The sequence below is a fragment of the Pygocentrus nattereri genome, chromosome 5, assembly GCF_015220715.1.
Source record: "Pygocentrus nattereri isolate fPygNat1 chromosome 5, fPygNat1.pri, whole genome shotgun sequence".
Classification (NCBI taxonomy): Eukaryota; Metazoa; Chordata; class Actinopteri; order Characiformes; family Serrasalmidae; genus Pygocentrus; species Pygocentrus nattereri.
The window spans coordinates 3,191,773-3,200,585 of NC_051215.1; positions in this window are offsets into that span (position 1 = coordinate 3,191,773).

The following is an 8,813-nucleotide window of genomic DNA, read 5'->3' on the forward strand; positions in this document are numbered from 1 at the left end:
CTTCAGATCTTCTTGATTTTATGCTCCAAGTGTTGTGTCATCATCAAAGGGTTACAGGTGTTACTTCCACCAATCCTGAATCCTTGATCATCTTCAGCACGTCTGCTTCTTTCATTAAAGAACGAAATGTCCAGTATAAAGGTTGAACATCTATAGTGATGGTGCACAGCCTTGTCTGACTCCTTTGCTGACATGAACCAGTCTGCTTGTCAAATGTCCGTCAAGACGTTGGCTTGTTAATACATACTAGAGCAATGAGATAGTTTACCCATTCTCATGCGGACAGTCCATAATTTTATGTGGTTCACAGTCGAAGGCCTTGCTGTATTTCCAGGAGTCGGCAACCCAAACATTAAGCCACTTTTTATGTCCATTTAATTGAGGTAACATTTTAACATCTTGTCTCAGTGTGTGCTAAAGTCCTAGTAAAGACAAACAATATGATATAAACAAAAACTCACACTTACTTTGCTCTGCTTTGAGCTTTAGCTCAGATATAGCCGCTTTTCTCGCATCTCTGGCAGGAAACTTTCCCACAAAAGTAGAACAGTTTCTTGTAAAATGTCTCTCAAGGTTAGATTTTTTACTGAGGCAGCTTCTTTTCCCGTTCCACCTTAAATTAGAATGCAACCGCTGCACCATTTAAGGTGGAATGGGAGAATTCAAACGAGAAGCTGACTTTAGTCCCGCCACTTTTTTAGTGTTTGAAGGTTTCTTGCTTTAAATTAAACGTATCGGGAAACCAGCTGGAACGATTATAAACACAAATAAGCCAATTCGTCTCCAAATTAACGATGTTCGTCTTACATCTCTCTCTTTGCCGTTTCATTAGCTGCTAGCTAGTCCAGACTGTTGTCTGTGTTGCTATGGTGATCTACGTACCAACCTTCAGGGTTAAAGGGTGAATTAGCGGTTCTACATTAACTCCAGCGTTTACGACATTATTTTTAAAACTGTGTTGAACAATCAGCAGAGCTTTATTTTACATCAAAAAAGGATTCATTTATTTTTACCTGAACATCAAATTCTGCTGTGTAGCCACAACAGGACAGTAAAAGAGCCACATGTTTCTGACCCCTGCTGTAGTCGATGAAACACGAGTTGACTTGAGTTCCTTTGACTTTTTACATTTACGGCATTCGGCTGAAGCTCTTATCCAGAGCGACTTACAATCTGATCATTTTACACAGGCAGGTAAAGGTGGTGTTAGGAATCCTGCCCAAGGACTCTTATTGGTGTAGTGTACCCAGGCAGGGGATTGAACCCCAGTCTACAGCGTAGAAGGTAGAGGTGTTAACCACTACACTAACCAACACCTTTTCAGTTATTTAGTGTACATCAGCAATATCTCTTGTTCTTCTGCTGTTCTCTTCAGGCTCTCCAGGCAGATGTAATCTTAATTTCTGCATTTTATAGATGATTATGTATCAGCATCTACAGATATGTACACAAAATTATTGGATATTAGCATCAGCCCACAGTTCCCATCAACAGCTGTGCTCCTGTAATGCTGGGAATTCAAATGGAGGAACGTTAGTCATCATTTCTTGGTTATGCTGATCGGTTTTGGCTATTTTGCCAAGCCGGAAGCTTGATTAATGTGTTTAGAGCCATAGTTGAGTTTCCGTTTTGCCCACAGGGTGGAGTTGTTGTCCACATTTCAGCTGTGAAGGAGCTTCGCTGAAAACACAGATGGGAAAGTGTGTGCATGTGCCTGAGAGAAAGAAGGAAGCAAAGGATATTTATCTCTGATTTGACGGATGTGCTGGAAAATGTAACAAATTTAACAATAAAAACGATGTTTAAATGAACGCTGGTTGAGACTGATCTTTATTTTATACATATTAGGGTATCAGTAGCAATACAGGCCGAACACGGCAAGGATCGTTTTGGCTCAAGTGAAAAATGTAGCATTATCATGTGGTACGTTTCGTCTACGGCTGGGCAAAAATGAATGTTTCAATATTTTAATATTAATCAGCTTCACTGTGGCTTGGAAATGTGAAGAGCTCTAATGTTTGGCAATGTTCTGAGGTTTTGCTCACCAAGAGCTAAATTACCACAAACGTGGTGTTTTTTAAGCTGCTCATACTTTGGAGCTACAGTTAGCAATTAGCATTAGCTAAAAATCTAACTGGTTTGAGATTTTAACATGCTAATTCAGGCTAAAGCAACCAAATGAACACGTTTCCAGGACAAGCAGGTGGCATTTATTTTTCCTTTGATAACTATGTTCACAGATCGAGCCGTATTTTAAGCTAATTAAGCTGTTGTATTTAGTTAGCAAGCTAACGCATGTAGCGCCATGACAGGACTAGCTGCCGAATGTTGTCATTTTCTGAAGTAGCTGCTAAACACTTCTGATTAACGGTTGGAGGGAAAGCTAGCGTTTACTGACCGTTCTGCTGCTTCGATGTGTTTTGTTTACCTATGGCTGAAGATAACGCTCTGCTTCCATGGAAAGCTCAGTCAGACTTGCGTATGTCGTGTACTGCACCCTGGAGACTTACTTTTATTTTGCCTGGGACGATACAACTGTGCTGTCAACAAGTCAGGACAAGCCTCAGATTCATAGAAACGTCAGGAGCACAGCCTCTGATTGGTTGACAAGTCAGGAACACAGCCTTGGATTGACTGACAAGTCAGGAACACAGCCTCTGATTGGTTGACAAGTCAGGAACAGTCTCAGAGTGGGCAAAAAGCCAGGAACACACCTTTGGAGTGGTTGACAAGTCAGGAACACAGCCTTTGATTAATCGACAAGTCAGGAACACAGCCTCAGATTGCTCAACAAGTCAGGAACACAGCTTCGGATTGGTCGACAAGTCAGGAACACAGCCTCTGATTGGTCAACAAGTCAGGAGCACAGCCTTGGATTGACTGACAAGTCAGGAACACAGCCTCTGAGTGGTTGACAAGCCAGGAAAACAGGCTCAGATTGATTGACAAGTCAGGAACACAGGCTCGAATTGGTGGACAAGTCAGGAACCCAGCCTTGGATTAGGCAACAAGCGAGGAACACAGCCGCTGATTAGTTGATAAGCCAGAATCACAGGCTCTGATTAGACGACAAGTCAGGAACACAGCCTCTGATTGATTGACAAGTCAGGAAAACAGCTGCTGATTGGTTGATAAGCCAGAAACACAGCCTCGGATTGGTCGACAGAGTCTTGGATTGGTCAACGAGTCAGGAACGCAGCTTCTAATTGGTCGACAGGTCAGGAACACACCCTTAGATTGGTAAACCAGCAAAGAACACACCTCCGGATTGGTCAGCAAGTCAGGACCACAGCCTCTGGTTGGTCGACAAGCCAGGAACACAGCCTCGGATTTGTTGACAAGCCAGAAAAACAGCCTCTGATTGGTTGACAAGTCAAGAACACAGCCTCTGATTGGTTGACAATCAGGAATATGGCTTCTGATGGCTTCTGACACAAGGCATCAATGGATGGCTAACAGCCATGCTAACAACATCAATAACTGTTTTCAACACAGAGAATTGAATAAATAATCACCAAAGACATTTGGGGTTGGATTTGTTATTATGGATTTACAACCCCAATTCCAATGAAGTTGGGACGTTGTGTAAAACAAATAAAAACAGAATATGATGATTTCCAAATCCTTTTCAACCTATATTTAATTGAATACACTACAAAGACAAGATATTTAATGTTCAAACGGATAAATTTTATTGTTTTTTGCAAATATTCACTCATTTTGAATTTGATGCCTGCAACATGTTCCAAAGAAGTTGGGACAGGGGCGTGTTTACCACTGTGTTACATCACCTTTCCTTTTAACACTCAATAAGCATTTGGGAACTGAGGGCACTAATTGTTGAAGCTTTGTAGGTGGAATTCTTTCCCATTCTTGCTTGATGTACAGCTTCAGTTGCTCAGCAGTCCGGGGTCTCCGCTGTCGTAGTTTGTGCTTCATAATGCACCACACATTTTCAATGGGAGACGGTCTGGACTGCAGGCAGGTCAGTCTAGTACCTGCACTCTTTTACTACGAAGCCACGCTGTTGTAACACGTGCAGAATGTGGCTCGGCATCGTCTTGCTGAAATAAGCAGGACGTCCCTGAAAAAGACGCTGCTTGGATGGCAGCAGATGTTGCTCCAAAACCTGTATGTACCTTTCAGCATTAATGGGGCCTTCACAGATGTGCAGGTTACCCCTGCCATGGGCACTAACACTCCCCCACACCATCAGAGATGCTGGCTTTTGAACTTTGTGCTGAAAACAATCCGGACAGTCCTTTTCCTCTTTGGCCCGGACGACACGACGTCCATGATTTCCAAAAACAATTTGAAATGTGGACGCGTCAGACCACAGGACACTTTTCCACTCTGCGTCCATCTCAGATGAGCCGGCGGCGTTTCTGGGTGTTGTTGATATTTGGCTTTCGCTTTGCATGGCAGAGTTTTAACTTGGTTTTCTGAAGTGTTCCTGAGCCCATGTGGGAATATCCGTTACAGAATGATGTGGGTTTTTAATGCAGTGCCGCCTGAGGGGTCGAAGGTCACGGGCATTCAAGGTTTTCTGTCTTGCCGCTTACTTGCAGAGATTTCTCCAGATTCTCTGAATCTTTTGATGATATTATGGACTGTAGATGATGAAATCCCTAAATTCCTGCAGTTGCACGCTGAGAAACGTTGTTCTTAAACTGTTGGACTATTTGCTCACTCAGTTGTTCACAAAGTGGTGAACCTCGCCCGTCCTTGCTTGTAAACGACTGGGCCTTTCAGGGATGCTCCCTTTATACCCAATCATGGGACTCACCTGTTTCCAATTAACCTGTTCACCTGTGGAATGTTCCAAACAGGTGTTTTTTGAGCATTCCTCAACTTTCCCAGTCTTTTATTGCCCCTGTCCCTATTTCCTTGGAACGTGTTGCAGGCATCAAATTCAAAATGAGTGAATATTTGCAAAAAACAAAGTTTATCCATTTGAACATTAAATACCTTGTCTTTGTAGTGTATTCAGTTGAATATAGGTTGAAAAGGATTTGCAAATCATCGTATTCTGTTTTTATTTATGTTTTCACAACGTCCCAACTTCATTGGAATTGAGGTTGTATTTTAAAAATGAAAGTCTTCAAAAAGACTAAAGTTCAAGGTTGGATTCCAAAGCTTCTGAAAGGGTACGCTTGCACCGGAGCCCAAGGAGGAACAGCAAAATGCTACCCTTCCCGGAAAAAGAAGGTCCTGTAACGTTTGATATGACATTATCGACTTGTCATGGTTAACATTTAGCCATAATTGTGCCCTGCTGCCCTCTTTAGGTCAGGTAGTTAACTCACTCTAGGTTGGACGTCAAATTGAAAATACAAGCAAAAGATTTCAGAGATGTGCATGGGTGATTTTTTTCTTGTCAACATTGTGGATAATTGTTTCAGCCCTATTCTGCACCATCAGGTACTGCAGCTGAATCATTTGCTGAAATTAGACAGTCACATTTGACTGGTGACCGTGTTAAATAATTCAGCCTAAAAGTTCTGCCCAGTTGGGTCTCATTGCCTCTGACCACAGTGCAGTGTAAGCAGTTTTGAGATATGATGGACAGCGCAGAGTTAGCAATATTTCACAGAGTTTGCAAGAACTGAAGTTTTTAAAGAGTAACAAAGGGTCACGTTTGAAAGCAGCAGTCAGTACTGGTGGTGAGTGTATGTGAATAACTTCAGATCCTTCAAATAATAAATTGCACACGGGAAATAAATGGAACCGGCAGAGATGAGTCGCGTTAACCAGGAGGTCATATGGTGCCTGTAGAGTCAAATAAGGGAGTGAACTAACACATCATGGATATGAAGGTGCAGCAGGACCTAAAAATACAAGTTAAATTTACAGAGCGATATTACATGCAAAGCCTCAATTCCCACTGAATTCACTGAGTGATCTCACAATATCACACCACTTACAGAGGGATGCACTGAACACTGAAGAAACCAGCTATCACTCAATACAAACTGCCTCTGGAGGCAACATCAGCACAAGAACTAAGTATCAGGTACAAGTCTGCGCAAGTCAGGTTAACCTGGATCTGCTACCTATTTTACAGGCAGGATTCATTTTGAAGCAACGCAGTCATTGTGGATAAACAGCCAAAAGACTGGCCTGGTATTGTGGCTGGCTGAGTCGAGCAGGCTTGGACAATTACTGGCTGCTTGTAGAAGCGAACAGGTCAGCAACAAATGAGCTGCAAGTGTGCTGCAGAGAAAAACCCGTTAATAATCACAAGCAGGGCAACTGTCATCAGGAGATCATGAGTTGGATCCCTGATGATGCTACAGCCGTCCATGGCCGGGAGTCCATGAGAGCATAGTTGGCCTCGTTCTCTTTGGGTGGGTAGGATGGCCTCCTCTCTCATCCATCACTCAACGCGATGGTAGTCAGCACAGGTGACGTAACAGATCTGGTGATTGGTGCTGTCCTCTGAATGCGTTTGGATGTCCAATGGCATTAGCAGCAGTTCGAAATGATGCGGTGGCGCTTCACAGGTCTCTGAGAAAGCCTGTGCTAACCTTGTCCTTCTAGTGCTGGTGGTATCATGTGATCAGGAGAGTCCTAAGTAGTGGGTGGAATTGGAATTTGACTAAATTGGGGAGAAAATTCGGAGAACAATCAAACAAAAAGAGACAAATCACAAGCATCAAAGGACATGAAGCTGTAGAATGTCTAGTAAATATCTATGATGATCATTATCCAGCTTTGATATGATGCTATGACAAGATGCTGGGTTAGATTTAGCCTGCCAAGTCTATCTGAAACTGTTCTGTGTGGGCGGGGCAAGAGATCCAGCCTTGTGATTGGTCAGCGGAATGCTTGCAGAGATGCTACTCAAGATTAGGACCACCCAGTTTACACTGAGAGGAGAGAAATATGGTGAAATATATCGGTCATTTATTGATCGCCGGAACATTAATCCAAAGGTTTACTTAGTACATGTTTACCGTTTCCCTGCAGGAACCAAATGAACCTAATTAGAAAGAAAACAAATTTAGGTTTCATTCAAGTTCCATTTATACGTGTTTACTTTTGTTTGACTGGAGGTGTTCAAACATTTTCATACGGCTAAAATGCAGTTTTGTTGTATTCTGTTTTTATGACCACTTGAATGGTCTGGCAGCTGCTCCAATCAGATAATGACCATATAACTTATGTGCATGTAAATGCACTCATACGTAAGCAAAAGGTAAAAATTTCCAAAAGTATTCGCTCGTCTGGCTTCACACCCAAATGAAATTGACTGACATCCCATTCTTAATCCATAGGGTTAATATGATGTCTGCCCACCCTTTGCAGCTATAACAGCTTCAGCTCTTCTGGGAAGGCTTTCCACAAGGGTTAGGAGTGTTTATGGGAATTTTTGACCGTTCTTCCAGAGGCGCATTTGTGAGGTCAGACACTCCAAAGTTGGGAGCGTGAAGTTGTCCAAAATCTATTGGTATGAATTTGAATCATGAAAATGAACATGAAGTTTGGAGGTCTGTAGTGATTGACTCTGCAGAAAGTCGGTGACCTCTGCGCACTATGCCCCTCAGCATCCGCTGACCGCTCTGTCATTTTACGTGGCCGACCACTTCGTGGCTGAGTTGCTGTCGTTCCCAATTGCTTCCACTTTGTTATAATCCCACTGACAGTTGACTGTGGAATATTTAGTAGTGAGGAAATTTCACGACTGGACTTGCTGCACAGGTGGCGTCCGATCACGGCACCACGCTGGAATTCACTGAGCTCCTGAGAGCGACCCATTCTTTCACTAATGTCTGTAGAAGCAGTCTGCAGGCCTAGGGGCTCGGCTTTATACACCTGTGGCCATGGAAGTGACTGGAACACCTGAATTCGATGATTTGGGTGAGTGAATATTTTTGGAACTATAGTGTATTTGACCCAAGTTGAAAAATAGCTTAGGCTGTGGTCATGGTGGGCCACCTGTTCCGCAGTCCACACTATGGGGGATTGTTACAGGTGAAGTGTTTTCTTCATAGTCTGCTGTTATGGCATATAGAGGCACAGACGTGTTTCTGTCAGCTGCAGTGTGACTGACACATAGAAAAGAATAACACAGGCCTCAGAATGTGTCATTCAACCTGAAGAGGAGTAAAAACCGCCCACTTGTATAAGCACTCCACCTGGAATAAACACATCCACAAACACAGGAACCGCCAAAATCCGGGACTGACGGTGTAGCGGTGCACACGTCTGGGACCTTCTCAACAAAATATGCAACTGAGCCTTTTGCAGATGACTCAAGATTAGCCTCTGAGCATTCTGGGTAGAATATTAACAGCAAATATGTGACTAAAAATAATTTTATTGACAATAAATTTGGCATCCCATATAAAGATTCTCATTCAGTTTTATTTGCTAGTGCTGTTTCCTCACGCAACTTTCTAAAAAAATGTGGTTAATCGTCCAAAAATATGCTCTAATTTTGTAGGCAAAAGTAATGTTTTGTATAAAAGAAGAATAATAATGCAGATAAAGCCTGGCATATTATTTTCTCTGCATTGCATGGTTGCATTTCCCATATGGAAGGAAAATATAGGTCCATATATTTGCTCATTTTAAAAATATGTGTACAGCATATGTGATGTTCAACATATATGTGCTAAATGTATGCACACATACACTCACCGGCATGTCAACACAAATAGCTAATCAGCCAATCACACAGTCACAACTCAGTGCATTTAGGCCTGTAGAGGTGGTCAAGACAACTTGCTGAAGTGCAGGCCGAGCATCAGAACGGGGAAGAAAGAGGATTTAAGGGGCTTTGAACGTGGCGTGGTTGTTGGAGCCAGACG